Here is a 24,899-nt window from a genome sequence, read left to right on the forward strand (position 1 = left end):
TACAAGTACTCGAAGCCCCCGACAGCTCGGGGGAAAGGGCCGAGGATATGGAGCCCCCAGACCGAGAATGGCCAGGATAAAGGGATCGTCTGGAGAGCTTGAGCTGGCTGATGAATCTGCTTGGAATGGAACTGGCACGCTTCACACTTGGTTACTTGTGCAGTTGCATCCTGGAGAGCTGTCGGCCAAAAGAAACCTTGCCAGAAAGCTTTGCCGGCAAGTGCTCTTGCGCCAGTGTGGTGACCACATATGCCTCCATGTATCTCTGCCAACAGCTTCTGTCCGTCTTCCCGGCAAATACACTTCAATTTCACACCGTTGAGTCTTCTTCTGTACAGTATGTTGTCGACAAACTGGTACATACTTGACTGCCGAGCTACTTTTTCCGCTCCTTCTTGCTCTTCGGGAAGTTCTCCTGTCTGAAGGAAACAGACAATCTGCTGTGCCCATGCTGGAGCTTGCGGCTCGACAACAAGGACTAAAGGCACATCTGCTGCTGCGGGAACATCTGCTTCTACGGCGAGAACTTGTGGCTCTGCCGGAGCTTGATGTTCCCCGGCAAGCTTGCCGGAGCAAAACTTGTCGGGAGCGTCTGCTTCAACGAAACAAGCACTAAGACTTGCCGGAGCAAACTGCTCCTCAGCACTCTTGGTGTTGATCTTGGGGACCTTCTTGGCGGCGGCTTCGGGGAGATCTGCCGGAAAGTAGCCACCAGAAATCAACTTTCTCTTCTTGCTCTGTCCAGTTGATGGTGTCACGGATGGTTGAGTCAGCTTGAGCACAAAGACCCTTGGTTCCACAGGTAACTTAAGTGCGGCGCACTTTGACAGGCCATCAGCAATGTCATTCTGAGCTCTTGGAACATGTTCCATCTGTAGGCCGTCAAAGTGCTCTTCTAGCTTTCTCACTTCATCGACATAAGCTTCCATCAACGGACTCTGATAATTCTTGTTCACTTGGCGGACGACAAGCTGTGAGTCACCCCTGACAATGAGCTTCTTAATCCCAAGGTCTGCCGCGATCCTGAGACCGGCAAGCAAACCTTCATACTCTGCAGTATTGTTCGTTGCTTGCTCCTTGGGAAAGTGCATCTGGACTACATACTTGAGGTGCTCTCCGGTGGGTGCGACAAGCAGCACGCCCGCACCGGCGCCTTGCAGCGAGAAGGCACCATCAAAGTACATCAGCCACTCTTTACTTGATTCCTTGACGGGGATGCTCGTCTTTGGAATCTCTTCATCTGGTGTTGGCATCCACTCTGCTATGAACTCTGCCAATGCTCTGCTTTGGATAGTTGAAGTGCTTTCAAACTTGAGGCCAAAGCTTGACAGTTCTAGTGCCCACTCGACAATCCTGCCTGTTGCTTCTGGATTTTGCAGTATCCTCTTCAACGGAAAGCGAGTGACAACTGTGATCTCATGTGCTTGGAAGTAATGGCGCAGCTTTCTCGAGGCCATGAGAAGGCCGAAAAGACTCTTCTGCACACCAGAGTACCTTGACCTAGCCCCCTGCAAAAGGGAACTGACAAAGTAAACTGGGCGCTGCACCATTCTCTTCTACATCTCCTTATGCGTCTGCGCAGATCCATCTTTGTCGGGACCAGAGATTGCCGGATCAGAGCTTGCCGGACCAGAACTTGCCGGACCAGAGCTTGCCGGTGAAGCCCCCTGCTTGTCGCTGTATGCATCTGCCGTGGTTGCTGGCTCATCATCTGCCTCCCTCTCCGCCACTGACGCAGCACTAACCACTTGATTGGTTGCCGCTATATACAACAGCAACTTCTCTTGTGGCCTAGGTGCGACAAGTGTTGGAGTGGAGGACAGGTATCTTTTCAAGTCCTGCAGTGCAGCCTCCGCTTCCGGAGTCCATTTCATTGGACCTGCCTTTTTCAATATTTTGAAAAATGGCAGGGCGCGCTCTGCAGATCTAGAGATAAACCTGCTGAGAGCAGCCACGCAACCGGCAAGTCTTCGTACATCCTTGACGCGCTTTGGTGCTTCAATCTGCTCAATGGCCTTGATCTTGTCGGGATTGGCTTCAATTCCCCGCTGAGACACAAAGAACCCGAGAAGCTTGCCGGAGGGGACTCCAAACACACACTTCTCGGGGTTCAGCTTGAGGTTGATCTTGCGCAGATTTGCAAATGTTTCATCTAAATCTTGGATCAGGGTCGCTTTGTGCTCTCTCTTGACCACTATGTCATCCATGTAGGCTTCCACATTTCTGTGCATCTGCGGCTCAAAAGCGTTATGGACTACCCTTGCAAATGTTGAACCAGCATTCTTTAAACCGAAAGGCATCCGTATGAAACAGTACGTGCCACACGGGGTAATGAACGCGGTTTTCTCGTCATCCTCTTCTGCCATGAAGATCTGATGGTATCCTGAGTATGCATCAAGAAATGAAAGCAAGTCACATCCGGCTATGGAGTCAACAATCTGGTCGATGCGCGGCAAGGGAAATGGGTCTTTGGGACAAGCTTTATTGACATCTGTAAAATCGATACAAAACCTCCATTTCCCGTTGGCCTTGCGTACGACAACAGGATTGGCCAACCACGTAGGATGGAGCACTCCTCTGACAAGGCCATCTGCTTCCAACTTCTTGATTTCTTCTGCAATGAATTCTTGGCGCTCCACCGCTTGTTTCCTGACTTTCTGCTTGACGGGCCACGCATGAGGACAGATGGCAAGATGGTGCTCAATTACTTTCCTGGGAACACCGGGGATGTCAGACGGTTGCCACGCAAACACGTCGACATTCGCCCGCAGGAAAGCAACGAGCGCGCTTTCCTATTTAGGGTCGAGCGTGGCACTGATGGTGAAGGTACCACCAGTGCCGTCCTCCTTGGCGGACACCTTCTTAGTCTCTGGTGGAGCTGCCATTGCCTTCTTACACTTGCCGGTGGAGCTCGATGGTGCGTCCTCGACGGTAGTGCAGCACTCCGAAGAGGTGCGCTTGCCGGAGTGGGCATCAAACTCTTACTGGACTTGGTCTTCTTCTTCCCCCCGGGAGCTTCAGCGGCAAGTGACTTGCGATCTGTTGCAGCTGTTGCCTCCCGGTATATCTTGTCGGCGCAGATAAGAGCATCCTTCTTGTCGCCAGGGACAGAGATGACGCTTATCGGGCCTGGCATCTTCAGTACGTTGTATGCATAGTGAGAGGCTGCCATGAATTTGGCGAGTGTTGGACGGCCTAGTATCCCATTGTAAGGCAATGGAAAGTCAGCAACGTCAAAAGTGACCCTCTTAGTCCTGAAGTTCAGCTCGCTGCCAAATGTTACCGGCAACGTGATCTTTCCTTCGGCTTGCTCCTTCCTGGATTGATTCCTCGAAATGTGCCGGTCTCTTCGAGCTCGCTGTCAGGGATCTGGAGTTTCTGGAGCACCGCGGAGGAGATCAGGTTCAAGCCGGCCCCGCCGTCAACTAGCATCTTAGTGACCTTGAGGTTGCGGATAGTTGGTGAAACCAACATCGGCAAGCACCCGACCGCAGTTATGCGATCTGGGTGGTCCTCAATATCAAAGATGATAGGCGTGCTGGACCATTTCAGAGGCCTGCATGACTCGACGGGTGGTTCTGCCGCATTGACTTCCCGCACCCATTGTTTGAGCTGGCGGTGTGAAGTATGCAAAGAAGCACCGCCGTCAATGCACAGGACCTTGGTGGCTTTCTGGAACTCCTACTCATCGGTCTCGTCATCATCCATGTCTTCGTCGTCTTCGTCATATTCATCCTTCTCGCGGCCGTGGGGAGGTCTATCTCCTTGCCGCTGCTTGGCCTTGCCGCGGCGTCCTCCTCGGCTGGGACGTTTCTAGCCGGATCCTCCAGCACCTTCCTGGGCCTTCTCCTTGTCGCGCCGCTCGTACTCAACCTTTTGCTGCTCAACAAGCTACTCGACTTTCTTGCAGCTCTGGAGGTCATGGCCCTTGGTGCGGTGGATCTTGCAGTACTGCTTGTTGGTGCCGTCCTGCTTGTCAGCGACCGCCACAGCCTCTGCCGCAATCTCCTTGCTGGAGCCACCAGCTTTGGCTTTCTTGGCGCCACCTCCGCTGCCGGACTGCTCGACAACTAGCACCTCTTTACCTGTCTTCTTTCTGTTATTCCGCCGCCGGTTTTTCCTTGCCGGGGCAGTATCCTCACTGTCAGATCCTCCTGCTCCTATATTCTCTCCGGGGAGTCTCCTCCCTTCCTGAGCACGTGCACACTTGTCGGCCAGGGCATATAGCTCACTGACGTCTCTGATCTTGCACATCGCCATCTCCTCCCGCATCCTGCGGTTCCACACGTTCTGATAGAACACGCTGATTACCGCGGCAGGGTGGATATCTGGGATGTTGTGCTGCACGTTGCTGAATCTCTGAATGTACTTGCGCAGGGGCTCTCCTTCCTTCTGGGCGAGCAGGTGAAGGTCACTCTCTTGGCCATGAGGCTTGTGGCCGCCTGTGAAGGCGCCGACAAACTGATGGCATAGATCCGCCCAGGATGATATGGAGTTGTCCGGCAAGTGCATGAGCCAGGATCTGATGTTGGGTTTGAGTACCAGCGGGAAGTAGTTGGCAAGGATCTTGTCGTCTCGCCCCCCAGCAGCTTGTACCGCAATGGTGTAGATGCTGAGGAACTCCGACGGATGCGTCTTGCCGTCGTACTTCTCCGGTACGTCTGGCTTGAAATTCTTCGTGCTGGGCCACTGGACTTGCCGCAGCTCACGAGTGAACGTAGGGCAACCTACCGCGTACGGCAAGTCACCTGGTTCCCCTGGCGCATGCATGTCAACAGAGGGCCCAACGCGCTTGTCGGATTGACGTCGCGCTTCCCTTCGGCGCTCGATGCGGGTTCGAGCGTCTTCTTGTTGTCGTTCGTGAAAAACTTGGCGCTGATCGCGACGAGCTCGTGGATCTGACGATGCGGTGGAGTTGCTGTCGAGGTGGATCCGGCGAGTCGGCGATCTTGGCCTTCGGGGTGGAGAGTGCATGGTGGTTGCACCCCCACCAGTTTCGTCGCCACCGGCTCATGCCTGGCAGTCCTGCCGCGGCAGCGATGTATTCGGCTGCCGCGGAGTGTCGCCGTTGGCATAGCCGATGAGGCTCTGAATGGTGGCCCTCCATTCATTGATCTTGTCCGACGTCGGGGGGTAATCCAGGAGCAGTTGAGCTCGCGCTAAAGCTTCCGCTGGAGTGGTGGGCGGCAGTGGCGAACGGTGCAAGGAGCGGGATGTGCTCGGACTCCTAACTATGTTAGAAGGAGCAGTATCCCGTCCGAGCGACCGTGCCTCACTTGTGCTAGCATGTTGGTGTGCATGCTGGTCTTGAGCGCCCCGAGACCCACCAGCTTGATCTTGGTCCAACAAGCGTATGGTACTGCGAATACCATGACGCTGTCGGTCCTGCGCCTCCTGAGAGGGACGCGGCGGATGCGAAGACACCAATGTTTGTGTAGCCTTGTCCTTGGACCTGGCAGCACCGCGAGCTTCCTCGTCGATGTCTGTTCTTCCACCAGCTTCAACCCCACCACCCATTTGTTCCGGTGGCGGTGAGATCGACGCGGACGGAGCAGCTGCCTCCGAAGCCTTCTTCTTCGGTGGCATGTCAATGAAGAAAATGAAGATCTAGCTCGTGTGAACGCCGGATCAGGTTCACACAATCTCGACGCCCCCTACCTGGCGCGCCAAAGATGTCGGGGAAACTGATCCACGAACACCTATGGGACCGGCGGACCGAGCCCCTTTCAGTTCGGCGGGGGGCGGAGGTCGCACGAAGAGCAGATCGAGGCGAAGCACACGAGCAGTTTACCCAGCTTCGGAGCTCTCCGGAGAGATAATACTCCTACTGCTGCTTATCTGATTGTATTGTGTTCTTGATCTAGAGAGCTAAGTGTTTTCTGGCCTCGAAATGATCCGAACCTTCCCAACCTTCCGAACCCCCTCTATTTTGCGCATGGGCCTCCTTTTATATGCTAAAGGGGTCACCGACAGGTGGCAATGCAGAGAAGGGTAAAAATGTAAAAAGAGAGGTGGTTGGTACAGCTACTTGTACAATATACTCTACCTAACTCTGACGGCAGGGGATAAGGGCATTAAATGCTCGTCTGTGTCGCCCAAACAGTGTAGAAAAGGACCGCCAGGGGCGCCACCGCCTGCCACGATTGTGATCTTGTCAGCAACGCATGCCACCGCTTACCGCTGGCTGCACAGCCTTCCGCCACGCGTGCCTGGAAAGGCCCCCAGGGCGACACGTTGGTGGATGCGCTGGAGCGTGGGCACAGAGTGGCCGCTTGCCGCGGCAAGCGTCTTGCCGCGGTCGTGGTCTTGTCGCGCTGGGAAGCTTGTCGCTCACCGGGCCTTGCCGGGACACGTGGTGCGTCACGGCAAGTTCCTTGAGATGCCTCGGTTGGCCTTCCCGGCAAGCTCCTCTTGCCGGGGTTTTGTCTTCTTTACTTGAGTATTTTGTTCTTGAATGGATCCAAAGGAGCCACGGAGTATCTTGGCGGTCACCCGGCAAGCCCTTGCCGCGGGGCGCTGCAACTGCCCGTGCACAAGTTCGGGGTACTAGGGTACCCCTACTCTAGTACACCGACAAAAGGTGACACGTCCCCCCTAGGGAACCACGAGTCTTCTCGAGAGAAGCTCCAGTTTGCAAGAAGCTTATACCAAAAACTTGTCGAAATGCGGCCAATTTTTTTACCACAGCATGTTGGTGGCATGAAATGACACCATGCCAGGTTTCATGATTTTCAGGCGAGTTTTGAATTTCCAGGAATTTAAAAACCAAGTTTCTCAATGTTCCCGACCGAGCCACGACGCTTAGATGTTTGAATTTCATTCCCATTTCTTGCATGGGACCTATAAATTCACCCAAAGACACACATGTGATTTTTCAACAAACTTTGGTGCACTGGAGCATGTGCTTGCAGTTCAAATTTGAATTATGCACATTAAATGCTGAGAAACTCAATTAATCCATAAAAATGCCGAACGAACCTGGAATAATTCCAAATTTAAACACGACACTCATTTAGTTGCATGTTCATTATACATAAATGTTCTAGCAATTCAAACACCATCCTTTCCCTCCGTAACACCATTTTTTCTTTCAAAACATAATGAAAAAAATCAGGTCTACCACAAACAGTTTACTAGAAAGAATCATCTGGGATGCGATATAAAATATCTTGGTGCACCGTCTTGTCTGGCTTACGCAGGAAGCTTCGCCGTCTATAGTCCACCGCCCCTGCTTGAACCACACTTGCGTGCCAGTTTCTCGCGGCACCGAGCGAACTTTTTTGCCACGCGGAAATATCTATCTCCCCGCCCCCTCCCTCCCACCAAAAGCCACATTTCAACTGTTCCCCCTTGCTTTCCAAGTTCAAACCTTCACTGCTGCTTACTGGCAGCTCAGCCTCCTCGCCGGTGACCCTTCTTCTTGCAGCGCCGCCTCCTCGCCGGCGACCCTTCTACTTGCAGTGTCGCCTTCTCGCCGGCGACCCTTCTTCTTGCAGCACCGCCTCCTTGCCGCTGACCCTTCTTCTCGCAGTGCTGCTCCTCGCTGGCGACCCTTCTTCTTACCGTGCGGCCTCCTCGCCGCCGACCCTTCTTCTTGCTGCGCGGCCTCGTCGATATGGTCAGGTAATCCACACCCCACCCACACCATCCTCCTCATTTCCCGTTTCACATGCCCCGACCGATGGCGTGACGCCTTTCGCCAAAATCACTGTCCCCCTCCTCCAATTAAACACCGCCCACAGCCATTTTGCACGCAGTATAACATGGAGCTCAGTAGCATATGGCAGCAGAGAAGAAAATCATGGCCGAACGCGCGCAAGAGGTCGCTATGGCTGCCATGCGTGCCAACCGCCAGTTCTCGGAGGAGCACCTCGTCTTCGAGGCCACCGTCGACACTGCCACACAGTTGTCTACTTTAAAATACAGTTCATGTTGTTTTCTCGAGGCCAGCGCCAATGCCTTCTAGTGATTTGTCCTCTGTAATGTTAATATGCAATCAATGTTCAGTTTATAGTTTGTCCTCTGAAATGTAATGTTCAATTAACACTTTGGTCCTCTGAAATGTAATGTTCAGTTAACAGTTTGGTCCAAGAATTACTACATTTCGTAGTAGTGTTCTCAAGCATTCTTTTTTTGTTAACTGACTTATCTTCTAGTACATGTTTCTATTCTGCAATGCCATGCTTAGTTAACTATTTTGGTTCATTTAGTCTGTTGTTCATTTAACTGTTTGGTTCAGTTGTACAATTTGATTTTCATTTGTTGTGGGTACAATTTTGTATTGTTACGCATGTGAAATAAATTGAATTTGGCTGTACTAAATACATATTCTACTGATAGTATGACGACTCTCAGTTAACCTGATCAAGATCCTCCTTATGTTTGTTGTAGGGAAACAATGGGAGACACTGCGGTTTACCATCGAGGTTTGTTCAAGCATGGTCCTTTGGCAAATAGCACATTATTGTGTAGTTGCAGGAATCATTCTAATATTTAGGTTTCTTAAAATTTGGTCTTAAACATGTAGGTCCTGCTGTCAGAGGCTTAGACCCACTGTTCGACCCATTTTGCATATGGGGAAATGAGAAGTCCATGAATATCAGTCAAGTTAAGAAACTCAGAAAGATTGTTAGGATGAAGAAACTTGCGACGAATAACAGCAAGATCTTTGTTTGCACAATGAAGAAGACATCTGTCAACTATAGGATGGTACTAACTCTTTTACCTTGTTTTTACCCCTTGTGCCAATTCAAATTTATAGCAGTGATTTATGCATATCTTCGTTATCAGTACTTTTCAAAGCAGTTCACCGATGATTACCTCTCAAACCACCTGCATAGTCAAGAGCGAGGAAGGTATTCATTCAACACCCATGGTACAATATTGAAGTCTTGCTGAAGAGGACGAAGGTTGGGTGGGCAATTATCCATAGCCACTGGCCTAAAGTTGCAAGGACATTCAACATCACTGAAGGCTTAATATTTGCCTTCCGCTTCAGCAGTTTCCCAAATGAGATTCATCTGTCTATTTATCGTGTATGATGCTACTTTCCAAAGGTTTTTGATGTTGCATGTGGAACTTGGTGTTGTTGTGTAATGGCAGAACTAAGTGCCAAAGTTATCTGATGTAATTCGATTATGAAATCCTGGTTGCTGTTATATGTATATGAAATATCTGGTGTGTTTTTATAAGAAATATCAATTTGATTAATACATGGATTATCAATAATAGGCTAATTACCCTGCTTATTGGGGTTTCTATTGCAGACGGTTACTCAGACAGCACCGTGGGCGATGAACTCACACAACCCACACGGTTTCTAGAAAGTTGGCGTGTTTGATCAACAAACAATCACACACAGCTTCCGGCAAAGAACTGTTTGTGTTAGGCCACCTTGCGCAAACGTTTCCACACACAAAACTGTGTGTGATATACATACGAACAGAAATGTTTTTCTGGGATTCATCGTGTGGGATGTACATACAAATGGAAACAATTGGGTTTCGATGCCCAGTCAGATCGCACATGAGCTCATTTTGCCCCAGCCTGTGTGCCAGGAGGGCCTATCCCCGATGTTTCTGGGTCGTGTGGGAAGGACCCCCCTATCACCCTCACTCACTTGGCGACGGTTCCAAACACCGTCACAGAAAGGGGTTAAAAACCGTTTGTATAGATGGTCTCTGCACTAGTGAGAGGCAAAGAAATCTATGAAAGAAAAAGATACTAAAGCAGAGGATGTTAAAAGTTACCACCTATTGAAGAAATACATGGGATTGAAGCACCACCACCACCTAAAGTGGTAGAGGTAATTTTTTAATGAAATTCAATGATAGTGATGATCCTCATAATAAACATCCTAGCCAATGCCTTTATGAGTTTGATAATTACATTAGAAAGCAAGATCACTTCAATGCAAATGTTATGAAACATTTGAAATATAACTCTGATATGATTGCTCACTTAAGTGGCTTGTTATCTAGAATCTCAAATGATGTTAGAGGTATAGGAAAGCACGCCTCTATGGATCAACTCAATTAGAACAAGTTTCTAAATGTCAAAGAGAGTTGCTTGATGAAATGAACAATAATATTAGTGACTTTGTTGTTAGGGTAGCAACTGGAGGTGGTAAAATGCTCAGGAACCACTTTATCCCGAGGGACACCCAAAGAGAATTGAACAAGACTCTCAAACAATTAACACTGATGCACCCAGTCCTTCTAAAAACAAAAGGAAGAAGAAAAATAATAGGACTTTGCCTGCTACTAGTGAACCTGAAGTAGAAAAACCTCCCGATAATGATAATGAAGTTTCTATCTCTGATGCTAAAACTCAACCTGGTAGTGAACGCTCACCTTTTGATAATGAAAAAGATAATGATGAGGTTCATGAAGATACTCAACCTAATGATAAAGAACCGGGCAATGACGTTGAGATAGAACCTGTTGTTGATCTTGATCACAACCGAAGAATAAAAGATATGAACAGAGAGACTTTGTTGCTAGAAAACATGGAAGGAAAAGAGAGCCATGGGTTCAAAAACCCATGCCCTTTCCACCTAAGTCAACTAAAAAGAAAGATGACGAAGAATTTGAACGCTTTGCTGAAATGCCGAGGCCAGTCTTTTTGCGTACTCGCTTGACTGATATCTTAAAAATGCCTCCCTATGCAAAGTACATGAAAGACATCATCATCAATAAGAGAAAAATATCGGAAGCTGAAATCTCCACTATGCTTGCTAATTATACTTTTAAGGATGGAGTACCTAAAAAACTTGGAGATCCGGGAATACCAACTATACCTTGCTCCATTAAAAGAAACTATGTGAAAACTGCTTTATGTGATTTGGGAGCCGGTGTTAGTGTTATGCCTTTCTCTTTATATAAAAGACTTGATTTTAATAAACTCACACCTACTGAAATATCTTTGCAAATGGCTGACAAATCAACTACCATACCTATCGGTGTTTGTGAGGATGTGCTAGTTGTTGTTGCTAATGTTACTATTTTGACTGACTTTATTACACTTGAGATGCCCGAGGACTACAACATGTCGGTTACCCTTGGTTGACCCTTCTTGAATACTGCAGGGGCTGTTATTGATTGCAATAAAAGTAAGGTCACTTTTCATATCAATGGTAATGAGCATACAGTGCACTTTCCAAAGAAACAATTCCAAGTGAATGGTATTAATGTTAACAAAAATCTCCGACAATCACTATTGGAAGTTTTCAGCTACCTCTACCTACTGTTAAAAATAAATATGAAATCCTTATTGTTGGGGACATTCATATCCCCATTGAGGTAACTTAGAGATTTACGGAAGTTCTTCGGTTTCATATTAATCAGAATTTGTTGTTAATATGACTTGATCAACCTTATTAATAGATCATTTTTTAGAGGTATGAAGTCGATGAATTTAGTGAGCACTACCTTTTGTCCCTACCTTTTTCTATTTTTCCTAGTTAAATAAAATAAAATACCATGCTTTATCTATTTTCTGAGTTTTCTGTGCAATAAAAAAATGACCCAAAAAAAAGTTCTCAGAATGCCCTGAAAATTTAATATGATTTTTTCTGGATATTTAAGAATTTATGGTGCAAATGATATTAGAGGGGGGGGGGGTGCATCAGGTGGGCACAACCCACCTGGGCGCGCCAGGACCCCCAGGCGCGCCCTGCTAAGTTGTGGTCCCCATGTGGGCCCCCTCACTTACTTCTTCTTCCCACATCACCACATTCCTCTAGAAAAAAAATTCACCATTGCTCTCTCTCTCTCTCTCTCTCTCTCTCTCTTGTGTTCTTGCTCCCGAAACTATTTTGGGAATTTGTTTCTTCGTATGTGACTCCTCCATGTGTCCAATTAGTATTTGCTTTAGTGATTTATATTTTGAATAATTAGCTACTCTTTGTGCTGCTGTAGATGAGTTTGCATGTTGAATTCTTAGAGTTCTAAGTAGTTTGAATGCTTGCCATGGCCTCTATACATCCCTATGAGTAGTTGCTATCATTTTTGTGAAGTTTTGTTGAGAAAAATTTGGTGGACTAAAAATTTTAGAATTTTGTTCAAGGAAAAGATGAGTTTTTTAGGAAGTTTGCTTCCAAGAAGAGCTCTAAGGGAGTTATTGGGGAGTCATCTGATAATGATCTCCACGCCCAGAGGTTGGCGGAGTTATGGCCGTGCGAATGGCCGCATAATCCGTTCATGGAAGGGGCTTTAATCCTTCAAGAGTTTGCACAATATGCTACTAATGCCGGCCTCACTGACTTCATCGCAGCTGAATGCGAACAATATCATCTCCTCACAAATTCCTTTGTGCAAAACTTTCATTTCCATTCTAGGAATGATCCCCTTGAGGTGTCGTTTAATTTATATGTTGAAAACCACCAGATACCACTTACTGAATTTTGTGACATATGTGTGCTACCTTCCGATGGTGATTTGGTAGAGCCTAGGCCTGCGGAGTTTGATGGTTTTTACCATACTCTGATGGTGGAGGATGAGATAGGAATATCGAGTGTCACCGCTACTAGCTTGCATTTTCCCGCTGTGCATTATTTTGCTATATTTATTGCAAAATGCTTACTTGCTAGAGAGAAGGTGGGTGCACTTAGCGCTCCAGACTTTGTTGTTTTACGTCGCGCACTTTATGGCGACAACGCTTATAGCTTGGGAGCTATTGTGGCATGTCGCCTTCACATCAACAGATCCAAGGGTAAAATACATGGGGGGCATTTCCTCTACTCACTTGGCGACTCACTTTAACGTGCAGATATGCCAGCATGAGCATCATTTGCCCACAGTTTACTTAGATAGAGCAGCTATGGAGGACCACCAGTTTATTGCTGCTAATTACCCTGATATTGATATTCCTTATAACTTAGTTTTTAGTGAGAAAACTCATGATATTATTCCATTGCCTACACCTGCTTTGTTTGATCATGTTGCCACAGGCGGATACATGATTATGCATGAGGACATTGTCGTTACCGGAACAACCTGGATGCGGCACAGGAGGAGCCTCAGCAGTGGGACCCTTAGGTGCCCGCTCCCCGACACTTCAACATTGGACCTCACGGCTTCTTCGAGAGGCCCTAGACCAAGTTAGGCCAAAAGCCTAAGCTTGGGGGAGTACATATTCCCACCGATATTACATTCATGTTCACAGATTTCATTCCAGTTGTCGGTGCTCACACCTTTTCAGTGTATTATCCATGTTAAATTTATTTTCTCGCTTTCTTCTTATGTGTTTGAAAAACTTTGAGAAAATCCAAAAACATGTTTCTTGCTTCTTTTTTATTTTTCTTCCTAGTTTAAATTGTTGTAGCACTAAAAAGAAAAACTCAAAAAGATTTCCTTGTTCTTCTTTTACTTGTTGAGAGCTTTCTCGTGTAAATAGTTTTTCTCGTTTTTGCTTTTCCCTTTTTATTTGCTTGTTTACGGAAAACCAAAAACTCCAAAAATATTTCAGTGTGTTTCTCTGAATTTCTTTTCTTTTTATTGAGTCATACCGAGGAGAAGACCACGATGAAAATGTTGAGTGGATCTCATTTTAATTATTGTTGATCTAATGAAGAGCCCATATTACCTTGTCTTCTCCTTTTAAATAAAATGTTTGCAGATTCCAGCTTAGTCCACGGCACTCTTGCACTATTATTATTTTCAAATTGTTCGGTCGTGCAAGTGAAAGGCAATAATGACGATATTCGATGAAGTGGTCGTGGCGGAGAGAAACGAGTATGAACTCGACTTGTTCTGTTTTTGTAAATATGTTTAACCTAGTACATGATTCAACCATGTTTACAATGACGATTAGAGATTATAGTTTCTCATGCCATGCATAAGTAGTTAGGAGTGGATAATGATTTATCTTGGATGTCAACATTGCGTTAAAATGATTGTGATGTAGTATGATGAAATGGTATCCCCTCTAAATGTTCGAGTGGCTTGACTTGGCACATGTTCATGCATGTAGTTGAATCAAAACCAACATAGCCTCTATGATATTTATGTTCATGGTGTTCATATCCCACTCATGCTAGTATCCAATGTTACTTATGTATAATGCATGTTCATGGCCGTTGTTGCTCTCTAGTTGGCCACTTCTCAACCTATTTGCTAGCCTTCGCCTGTACTAAGTGGGAATTCTGCTTGTACATCAAAAACCTGAAACCCAAGTTATTCCAGATGAGTCCAGCATACGTACCTATATGTGGTATTACCCCACCGTCCTAAGTAAATTTGCATGTGCCACCTCTAAAAACTTCAAATAAATATCCTTTTTGTGTGCCTGGATTGTTCATAGAGCGACAGGAGGTAGTTGGTATCTTCCCTGCTAAGCGGGTTATTCTCAGGATGGGTGTTTATTCACTCACCATTGCACGAGAAAAGAAGCGGTAATAGTGATTCCCAGTCCCAAATGGCAAAAAGAACTTATCAATAATCAAACAAAAACTCCTAGGGAGCAAAAACCTTTACTTTACCGCTTGGAAACTGCTACTAATTTGTTTAGCATGGAAGATATTGATAACTGATGGTCGTGAAGTAAACAAGAAGGGTGCATGTCTCAAAATTTCATTTACCTCTATTTTAAAAACTTGAGCTCTGGCACCTCTACAAATCACTACTTCCCTCTACGAAGGGACTATCTATTTACTTTTAGGTTGTGTCATTACCTTCTGAAATAAGCACCACAACCTGAGAGAACTGATGTCATGCTGATGCATTGTGTGTAGCTAATGTTGGGTGCATCATGACTGGATCTTTTCTACCATGAATTACAATGTTTAGTCGCAGCTTGAACTTTGGGGGTGCTCTGCATTTTTGTTTTGCGGTCTCAGAAAGGGCTAGCGAGATACCATTGTTGTCATATTGTATCATGGTTGTTTTAACAACGTGTTGCTGTTTGAGATGTCTTATTATTGCTTGCTAGTTGATTATGTCATTGGTATGAGTTAATTTAATTTTTAGGAGTTATTGTCGACATGGTTAGTTATACAAATGGTTTTAACCCCTTTCCGCGACGGCATTTGGAACCGTCGCCAAGTGAGTGTGGGCGATAGGGTTCCTTCCCACACGACCCAGAAACCATTAGGGATAGTCCCTCCTGGCACACAAGCTGAGGCAAAATGAGCTCGTGTGCGATCGGGCAAGGCATCGAAACCCAATTGTTCCGTTCGTATGTATGTCCCACACGGTGAATCCCGGAAAAACATTTCCGTTCATATGTATATCACACACAGTCAATCCAAGGAGAACATTTCTGTTCTCATGTAAATCCCACACAGTGAATCCAGGTAAAACCTTTCCATTTGTATGTACTTCCCACACAGTCAATCCAGGGAAAAGGTTTCCGTTCATATGTACATCCCACATAGTCAACCCAGGGAAAACATTTCCGTTCGTATGTACATCCCACACAGGTTTATGTATAGGCTCGTGTGTGATACGTGTAACTATCACACATGCTCTGCCTTGGTTAACCATTTGCTTTTATCAACTACATCACACACGATTTGATGAAGAAAACTGTGTGGCATTGGGCTATCCATCACAAGCGCTTTTACTTCTAGAACCGTTTGCAAAGTTCCATGACCATTTCGCAGGTTTATTAGTTTACAATTAATAATTTCAGTATTACGCAAATTCACATTTCATATCGAATAGATATTTGCCAATTTCATATCAGGCACATAGATATATTTTAACATCACAGTACGATAGCTACCGGAAAACAGCACATTACAACATATAGATAGTTCAACTTATAAGAACAATATTAGAACAATATATTCATTTCCCTAATCGAGATCATCCAGGCTCGCCTTATCCACCTCTTCTTTCAGTTCAGTAAGAACCTATTTTGCACTGGCCAACTAGGAAAGTGCCTCCTCCTTTGCCAACACCATCTTAGCAAAGTCTGATTTAAAAAATCTGAGCTCATTCTCCACCTTCCTCTTTTTATCCCGCATCTTCAAATATTCTTCAGCGTTGACAACACTTTCTCTAAGCCTACCTCTGTTCTCTTCCTGATACATGCTCCAGAGCTTTTCTAGGCACATCTTCAAAGACTGTAGACACTCTTGATCAACCCACTCCAAGTAAGAACACTTTCGTTCATCCTATAATATTTAAAACTAGATCAGTAACAATTGTAGGGAAAATGGGTTTATAGAAACATAGAAAATCACCAATACTTATTTTGAAAAACTGAAGAAATAGTTTAATTATGACATATCTTCTCAAAAAGATCAATGTGCAAATGAATTAACTGCTACTGACACAACAACCAAATTATGAAACATCAGAAGCTATAATTAACTACAACAACTCTACAAGTTTTTACTCATGTACTATAAATAACAAATTAAACATTTTAAGAGGAAGGTAAATATAACTGCAACAGCATAGCGACAGTGTTTGGATGACAACAAATTGATACTAATAGTTGTGTACATGCACAAATTTAGTAACATAGAACTAATAGCACTAAGGCGTCCACTGTGTATGCCAAAACCGGTGTAAAGACAATTGTTGCTACATCTTGCACCGGTGCCCTGCACTAGCGAGCCGATGCAGCGGAAAAAAATCAGGGACCCAAACTCCGGAGCACCTAGTTGCTCTGACGCCCAGTTCCTTCATGCCATAAAGATTTAGTATTGCACTGCTTGGCTGCTCGGATGTGTGGAAAAGTTGGCTCCACAAACTGTTGAAGTGGTGCCAAATAATTTTCTAATGGCACCGCTGATGAGATGGCAACATTTTTAGATACTAGTTACAAACTGTGACACTATCTTAGGGTGCATTTGGTTGAAGGTGTGGTATGAATGGGTTGGGACTGTGATAGTGTCTGAATCACATCTAACAAATGACTTTTAACCACAAAAGAGGGTCTAACCTTCTCTGCACACGCCAGAAACTTCCTCCCACTGTCCACAGATTCAAATGCAACTAGCTTCACGCATGGAGATTGATGGTGACAACAAGTAGGCAGATCTTCAGCCACCCTGCTCCATTCGTTGCAGCTGATGGTCCTTGGGAATTACAAGAGGAAGAAATGACTCAAATCAACCGCTGGGTAAAAATCCTTCATTCCAAGTCATAGCCCAAGAGAGAGAGAAGAGAGGCATACCCGGGTGGTTAAGGAGTCGTCGTCGGAGGAGGAACCGCTGGAGAGGTCTTTGAGGAAGAGCATGGCGACCCCGGCGGTAGGATGCGAGACGGCGAGAGCGAGGAAGCAATCGAGGAAGCGGCTATAGTTTAGGAAGGAAGGAAGGGGGAAACAAGGGCAATGTGACTTGTGGTCAGGGAGAAAAGAGCATGAGGAGGGGGGAGGGTAGATATTTTGGCGGTAGGCCAAAAAATATGAAATGTGGAGGGAAACTTTGCGCACGGTTCTGCCGGACACCATTCACTTTGAACGACAGTGTGCATCGCAAATGATTCTTTTGCTTAACGTGCATGGGATGAGTTTGATAATTGAAATTTTGGTGGAAATTTCCCAGCGTATGTCAGTGCATAATTTAACATCGGTTGCTAATTTGGGCACACAAAAGAGCGTACAACACACAGACCAGACTTACTGAATCGAGCAATTTTAGTAATTAAACAGAGACAGTCACCTAAACATTGCTCTAACAAAAGACTAGCATTAAAAACAAAGCCTAAGTACGAATAATTTTAACAAATCCGCCGCCGCACTGGCCTATGCATCACCGGTGTGAGATGAGACGTCGATGACTTGTCCTGGCGACATGCTGCCGTTGGTGGACTCCGCGTCCCCCCACTGAAGTCGATCGCGTCCTCGTCCTCAGCATTGCCCTCAAGGTTGTAGTACTCGTAGTAGTGACTGCGCTAGAGCTTGCATTGGTACTCCACCGCCGATTCCTCGACGGACAGACTCTTCTCTACCTCGACCTGGGCCACGCGCAACTCCTCCTCCCGGCGCTCCTTGATCTCTAGTGCCTCTTGCATCTCCAGCTCCCACTCGACGACTTCATGAGGAAGCAGGTGCTCCATGGCCACCGCCGCCTTTTCGGACATGGGTTGCATGTTGGATTCTGAGGTGGCCTGGAATATCTTGATATGGATGGCTGATAACCCAAAAGTATAGGGGATCGCAACAGTTTTCGAGGATAGAGTATTCAACCCAAATTTATTGATTCGACACAAGGGGAGCCAAAGAATATTCTCAAGTATTAGCAGTTGAGTTGTCAATTCAACCACACCTGGATAACTTAGTATCTGCAGCAAAGTATTTAGTAGCAAAGTAGTATGATAGTAATGGTAACAGTGGCAAAAGTAACGGTAGTAGTTTTGTAGTAATTGTAAAAATAGCAACGGTAAAGAAAATAAGCAAAGCACAATATGTGAAAAGCTCGTAGGCATTGGATCAGTGATGGATAATTATGTCGGATGCAATTCATCATGTAATAGTTATGACATAGGGTGACATAGAATTAGCTCCAGTTCATCAATGTAATGTAGGCATGTATTCCGAATATAGTCATACGTGCTTACGGAAAAGAACGTGCATGACATCTTTTGTCCTACCCTCCAGTGGCAGCGGGGTCCTAATGCAAACTAAGGGATATTAAGGCCTCCTTTTAATAGAGTACCGGACCAAAGCATTAACCCATAGTGAATACATGAACTCCTCAAACTACGGTCATCACCGAGAAGTATCCCGATTATTGTCACTTCGGGGTTGTCGGATCATAACACATAATAGGTGACTATAGACTTGCAAGATAGGATCAAGAACTCACATATATTCATGAAAATATAATAGGTTCAGATCTGAAATCATGGCACTCGGGCCCTAGTGACAAGCATTAAGCATAGCAAAGTCATAGCAACATCAATCTCAGAACATAGTGGATACTAGGGATCAAACCCTAACAAAACTAACTTGATTACATGGTAAATCTCATCCAACCCATCACCGTCCAGCAAGCCTATGATGGAATTACTCACGCACGGCGGTGAGCATCATGAATTTGGTGATGGAGGATGGTTGATGATGATGACGACGACGAATCCCCCTCTTCGGAGCCCCAAAGGACTCTAGATCATCCTTCCCGAGAGATATTAGGGCTTGTCGGCGGCTCCATATCGTAAAACGTGATGAAACTTTCTATCTGATTTTTTCTCCGTAAAACGGAATATGTAGAGTTGGAGTTGAGGTCAGTGGAGCATCAGGGGGCCTACGAGACAGGGGGCGCGCCCAGGGGGAGGGGGCGCGCCCCCTACCCTCGTGGACAGGGTGTGGGCTCCTGGCCTTGATTTTTTCGCCAATATTTTTTATATTTTCCAAAAGTTATCTCCGTGGATTTTCAGGACATTCTGAGAACTTTTATTTCTGCACAAAAATAACACCATGGCAGTTCTACTGAAAACAACAACAGTCCGGGTTAGTTTCATTCAAATCATGCAAATTAGAGTCCAAAACAAGGGAAAAAGTGTTTGGAAATGTAGATACGACGGAGACGTATCAACTCCCCCAAGCTTAAACCTTTTCTTGCCCTCAAGCTATTCAGTTGACAAACTGAAAGTGATAAAGAAAAACTTTTACAAACTCTATTTGCTCTTGTTGTTGTAAATATGTATAGCCAGCATTCAAGTTTTCAGCAAAGGTTGTGAACTAACCATATTCACAATAACACTTAGGTCTCATATTTACTCATATCAATGGGATAATCAGCTGGCGAGGAAATAATAATAAATCTCAGATGATAACACTTTCTCAAAACAATCATAATATGATATAACAAGATGGTATCTCGCTAGCCCTTTCTGAGACCGCAAAACATAAATGCAGAGCACCTTTAAAGATCAAGGACTGACGAAACATTGTAATTCATGATAAAAGAGATCCAGTCAAATCATACCCGATATAAACTAATAGTAATGCATGCAAATGACAGTGTGCTCTCCAGCGGGTGCTTTTTAATAAGAGGGTGATGATTTAACATAAAAGTAAATAGATAGGCCCTTCGTAGAGGGAAGTAGGGATTTGTAGAGGTGCCAGAGCTCGATTTTTAAATAGAGATGAATAACATTTTGAGCGGTATACTTTCACTGTCAACATAACAACTATGATATCTCGATATCTTCCATGCTACACACATTATAGGCGGTTCCCAAACAGAATGGTAAAATTTATACTCCCCCTCCACCAACAATCATCAATCCATGGCTTGCCCGAAACAACGGGTGCCTCCAACTAACAACAATCCTGGGGGAGTTTTGTTTAATTATTTTGATTTGTTTTGATCTTTTTGATCATGGGACTGGGCATCCCGGTTACCATCCAATTTCTCGTGAATGAGGAGCGGAGTCCACTCCTCTTGAGAATAACCCACCTAGCATGGAATATATAGACAACCCTAGTTGATACATGAGTTGCTCGAGCATACAAATCAGAATTTCATTTGAAGGTTTGGAGTTTGGCACATACAAATTTACTTGGAACGGCAGGTAAATACCGCATATAGGAAGGTATGGTGGACTCATATGGAATAACTTTTGGGGTTTATGGAGTTTGGATGCACAAGCGGTATTCCCGCTTAGTACAAGTGAAGGCTAGCAAAAGACTGGGAAGCGACCAACTGAGAGAGCGACAACAGTCATGAACATGCATTAAAATTAATCAACACCAAGTGCAAGCATGAGTACGATATAATCCACCATGAACATAAATATCGTGAAAGCTATGTTGATTTTTGTTTCAACTACATGCGTGAACATGTGCCAAGTCGAGTCACTCAATTCATTTAAAGGAGGATAACACCCTATCATACCACATCACAATCATTTTAATAGCATGTTGGCACGCAAGGTAAACCATTATAAGCTCCTAGCTAATTAAGCATGGCAAAAGCAACTATAATCTCTAATTGTCATTGCAAACATGTTTATTCATAATAGACTGAATCAGGAATGATGAACTCATCATATTTACAAAAACAAGAGAGGTCGAGTTCATACCAGCTTCTCTCATCTCAATCAGTCCATCGTATATCGTCATTATTGCCTTTCACTTGCACGACCGAACGATGTGTATAATAATAATATTGCACGTGCATTGGACTAAGCTGGAATCTGCAAGCATTCAACTCAAGAGAGAAGACAAGGTAATATGGGCTCTAAATTAAATCAACAATCATGCATATAAGAGCCACTAAGCATTTTCATTATGGTCTTCTCCTCTAGACCCCCAAAGAAAAGAAAAGAAATAAAACTATTTACACGGGAAAGCTCCCAACAAGCAAAAGAAGAATGAGAAATCTTTTTGGGTTTTCATTTAATTATTACTACTACAGGCATGGAAATTAAACTAACTAATTTTTTGGGTTTTCTTAAGGTTTTATCTAACACACAAAAAGAAAACTAGAAACAGAAATTAAACTAGCATGGATAGTACAATGAAAGAGTATGAGCACCGACACTAGAATGAGTGTGTGAACATGAATGTAAAGTCGGTGAGGAATACATACTCCCCCAGGCTTAGGATTTTGGCCTAAGTTGGTCTATGCCCAAGGATCGCGGCTACTCTCCCCGGTATAATGAGGAGTGTCATCGTACTGCCATTGGCTAGCGATCTCCTCCGGATCCCACTGATAACAGGATGGACGATAAGGGTCCAGTGGAGGTTCCGGATCAGGCTCTGGAGCGGATGTCTAGCCTCAATGCGCATACACTGGCTTCGGCAAGACAAGGTAATGACCTGCAGTTAAATCAAACAAAGAAGGTGCAGGTAGTGTAATAATCTCATTGTGTTTCTTATTAAATATCAGGTTATACAGAAGCATATTATCATCGTTGTCAACAATAAACTCATGCACTACCATGCTCATGTAATCTAAAAAGGTAAGAGGCAGTAGTGTCTCCTCTTTCTCATCATGCCTAATAGGTATCTCGAAATGTTTAGCAAGGCGTGCAGCATAGATACCTCCAAAGATGGGGCCCTTTATATGGTTTAGGCTTAACCGTTTAGCAATAACGGCACCGAAACTAAAAGTGTTATCACCTAATAAGACATGGAGCAGAATAATAATATCAGGAACACTGAAGTTTCCACTATTTCCACGACCAATTAAGCACCGACTAGCAAATATGGCAAAGTAGAGTAAAACAAGAAAGTGTATGCTAGTGATTCTCGCATCGGAACCCTTCTTCGATTCCCCAACAGTAATAGTATCAGTCAAACCATCCACATCTTTACGATGTGGTTCATCTAAGCTACCCTCAAAGGGTATTCTACAAACCATGCAAAAATTACGTAATGACATTTCCTTAGCCTCATCATATAAATGAAAAGATACTGAAGGAGGTGAATTCTTAGGATAATAATAAAAGTTTTGCATGAAAGTATTGGTAAGTAAGAGATACTGTTCGATCCGGTCGTGGAGGAAGTCGGTGAGGCCCGCATTTTCAGCCAAAGAATAAAAGTCTTCATAAATCTCGTCCTCTCTCAAGAAATTATCACACGGCCACTCACAAGGCCTTACTTCCGCTACGCGAGGAAGATTATACTTGGCCTTTTCTTTCTCCTTAGCTTGCTTATCCTTGGAGCTTTGGCTAGAAGAGCCCCTCAAGAACAACCTATTCATCTTTTTCTGAAAATTTCTGAAATTTTTAGTAACTTCAAAATAGAAGTGAATCAAACTAAACAAGATTGATAGCAACTACTCCCATAAGTGCCTAGAGCCTATATCATGCATTAGAATTACTTGGGACCTCATAAATTTGACATGCAAGCTCAAGAACAGGGTCACCTATGCAGCAAAAATTTGCAATGAATAAAGCACTAGAACAAAAACTAATTGGATCATTGGAGGAGTCACATACCAAGCAACAATCTCCCAAAGCAGTTTTGTGAATGGAGCTTTGAGCAAGGAGATCAAAAATTGCAGCAAAATGAGCTAGAACTTGTGCTTGAGATGGATGGGGATTTTTTGGGAGGAAGATGGAGTCTGTGGGTGCAGGAACAAGTGGAGGGGAGCCACCGTGGTCCCACGAGGCAGGGAGGCGTGCCATGTAGCGGTGGGCGCGCCCTGGACCCTCGTGGCCAGGTGCTTGCTCCCCCTATTGTGTTCTTAGTGCCAAATATTCTCAAATATTCCAGAAAAAATCATATTAAATTGGCATGGCATTTGGAGAACTTTTATTTTCGAGATATTTTTTATTGCATAGGTAATTCAGAAAACAGGCAAAATATACTATTTCTACTTTATTTATTCTAATTAACAGGAAGTAAAGAGAGGGTACAGAAGGTGGTGCCTTCTAGTTTCATCCATCTCATGATCATCAAAAGGAATCCACTAACAAGGTTGATCAAGTCTTGTTAACAAACTCATTCCGAATCACATGAAACCAGAGAAATTTCGAAGTGACACTAGGTTACCTCAACGGGGATATGAACATCCCCAATAATAAGAATATCATACTTTTTATTTGTAGTAGGAAGAGGAAATTCAAAACCTCCAATAATTATCGATGGAATTTTCCCAATAGAATTTATGTTGTGAACTTGAGGTTGTTTCCTCGAAAAGTGTACCGTATGCTCATTTCCATTAACATGATAGGTGACATTGCCTTTGTTGCAATCAATAACAGCACCTGCAATATTTAAAAAGGGTCTACCAAGGATAATCGACATACTGTCATCCTCAGGAATATCAAGAAGGACAAAGTCTGTTAAGATAGTAACATTCGCAACAACAACAGGCACATCCTCACAAATACCGACAGGTATAGCAGTTGATTTATCAGCCATTTGCAAAGATATCTCAGTAGGTGTCAGCTTACTTAATTCAAGTCTACGGTATAAGGAAAGAGGCATAACACTAACACTAGCTCCTAAATCACATAAGGAGTTTTAACATAATTTCTTTTGATGGAGCATGGTATAGTGGGTACTCCGGGATCACCAAGTTTCTTAGGTATTCCACCCTTAAAGGTATAGTTGGCAAGCATGGTGGAGATTTCAGCTTCAGGTATTTTTCTTTTATTTGTAATGATATCTTTCATGTATTTAGCATAAGGGTTTGTTTTAAGCATATCGGTTAAGCGCATACGTAAGAAGATAGGTCTAATCATTTCAGCAAAGCGCTCAGAATCCTCATCATCCTTTGTTTTGGATGGTTTAGGAGGAAAGGGCATGAGTTTCTGAACCCATGGTTCTCTTTCTTTACCGTGCTTCCTGGCAACAAAGTCTCTTTTATCACAACGTTGATTTCTTGATTGTGGGTTATCAAGATCAATAGCAGGTTCAATTTCCATATCGTTGTTATTTCTAGGTTGAGCATCTACATGGACATCATCATTAGCATTATCATTAGGTTCAAGTTCATCTCCAGATTGTGTTTCAGCATCAGAGATAGAAATATCATTAGGATTCTCAGGTGTTTCTGCAATAGGTTCACTAGAAGCATGCAAAGTCCTATCATCTTTCTTTTTCTTCTTTTTAGAAGGACTAGGAGCATCTAAATTGTTTTTCTGAGAATCTTGTTCAATTCTCTTAGGGTGGCCTTCAGGATACAAAGGTTCCTGATTCATTTTACCAGTTCTAGTAGCCAGTCCAACAGCAAAATCATGTTTATTATTTAATGCATCAAGCAATTCATTCTGAGCCTTAAGTACTTGCTCGGTTTGAGTAGTGACCATAGAAACATGTTTACTAGTGAGTTTAAGTTCACCCTTAACTCTAGACATATAATCACTCAAGCGTCCAATCATATAAGCATTATTTTTCAACTGTCTACTAACATAATCATTGAAATTTGCTTGTTTATCCATAAAGTCATCAAATTCATCCAAACATTGGCTATGGAAGTTAGTAGACGGGATTTCAATTTTATTATATTTGTAGAGAGAATTTACCTTCACTACCTGTGTCGG

This window comes from Triticum dicoccoides, chromosome 3B (assembly GCF_002162155.2).
Source record: "Triticum dicoccoides isolate Atlit2015 ecotype Zavitan chromosome 3B, WEW_v2.0, whole genome shotgun sequence".
Classification (NCBI taxonomy): Eukaryota; Viridiplantae; Streptophyta; class Magnoliopsida; order Poales; family Poaceae; genus Triticum; species Triticum dicoccoides.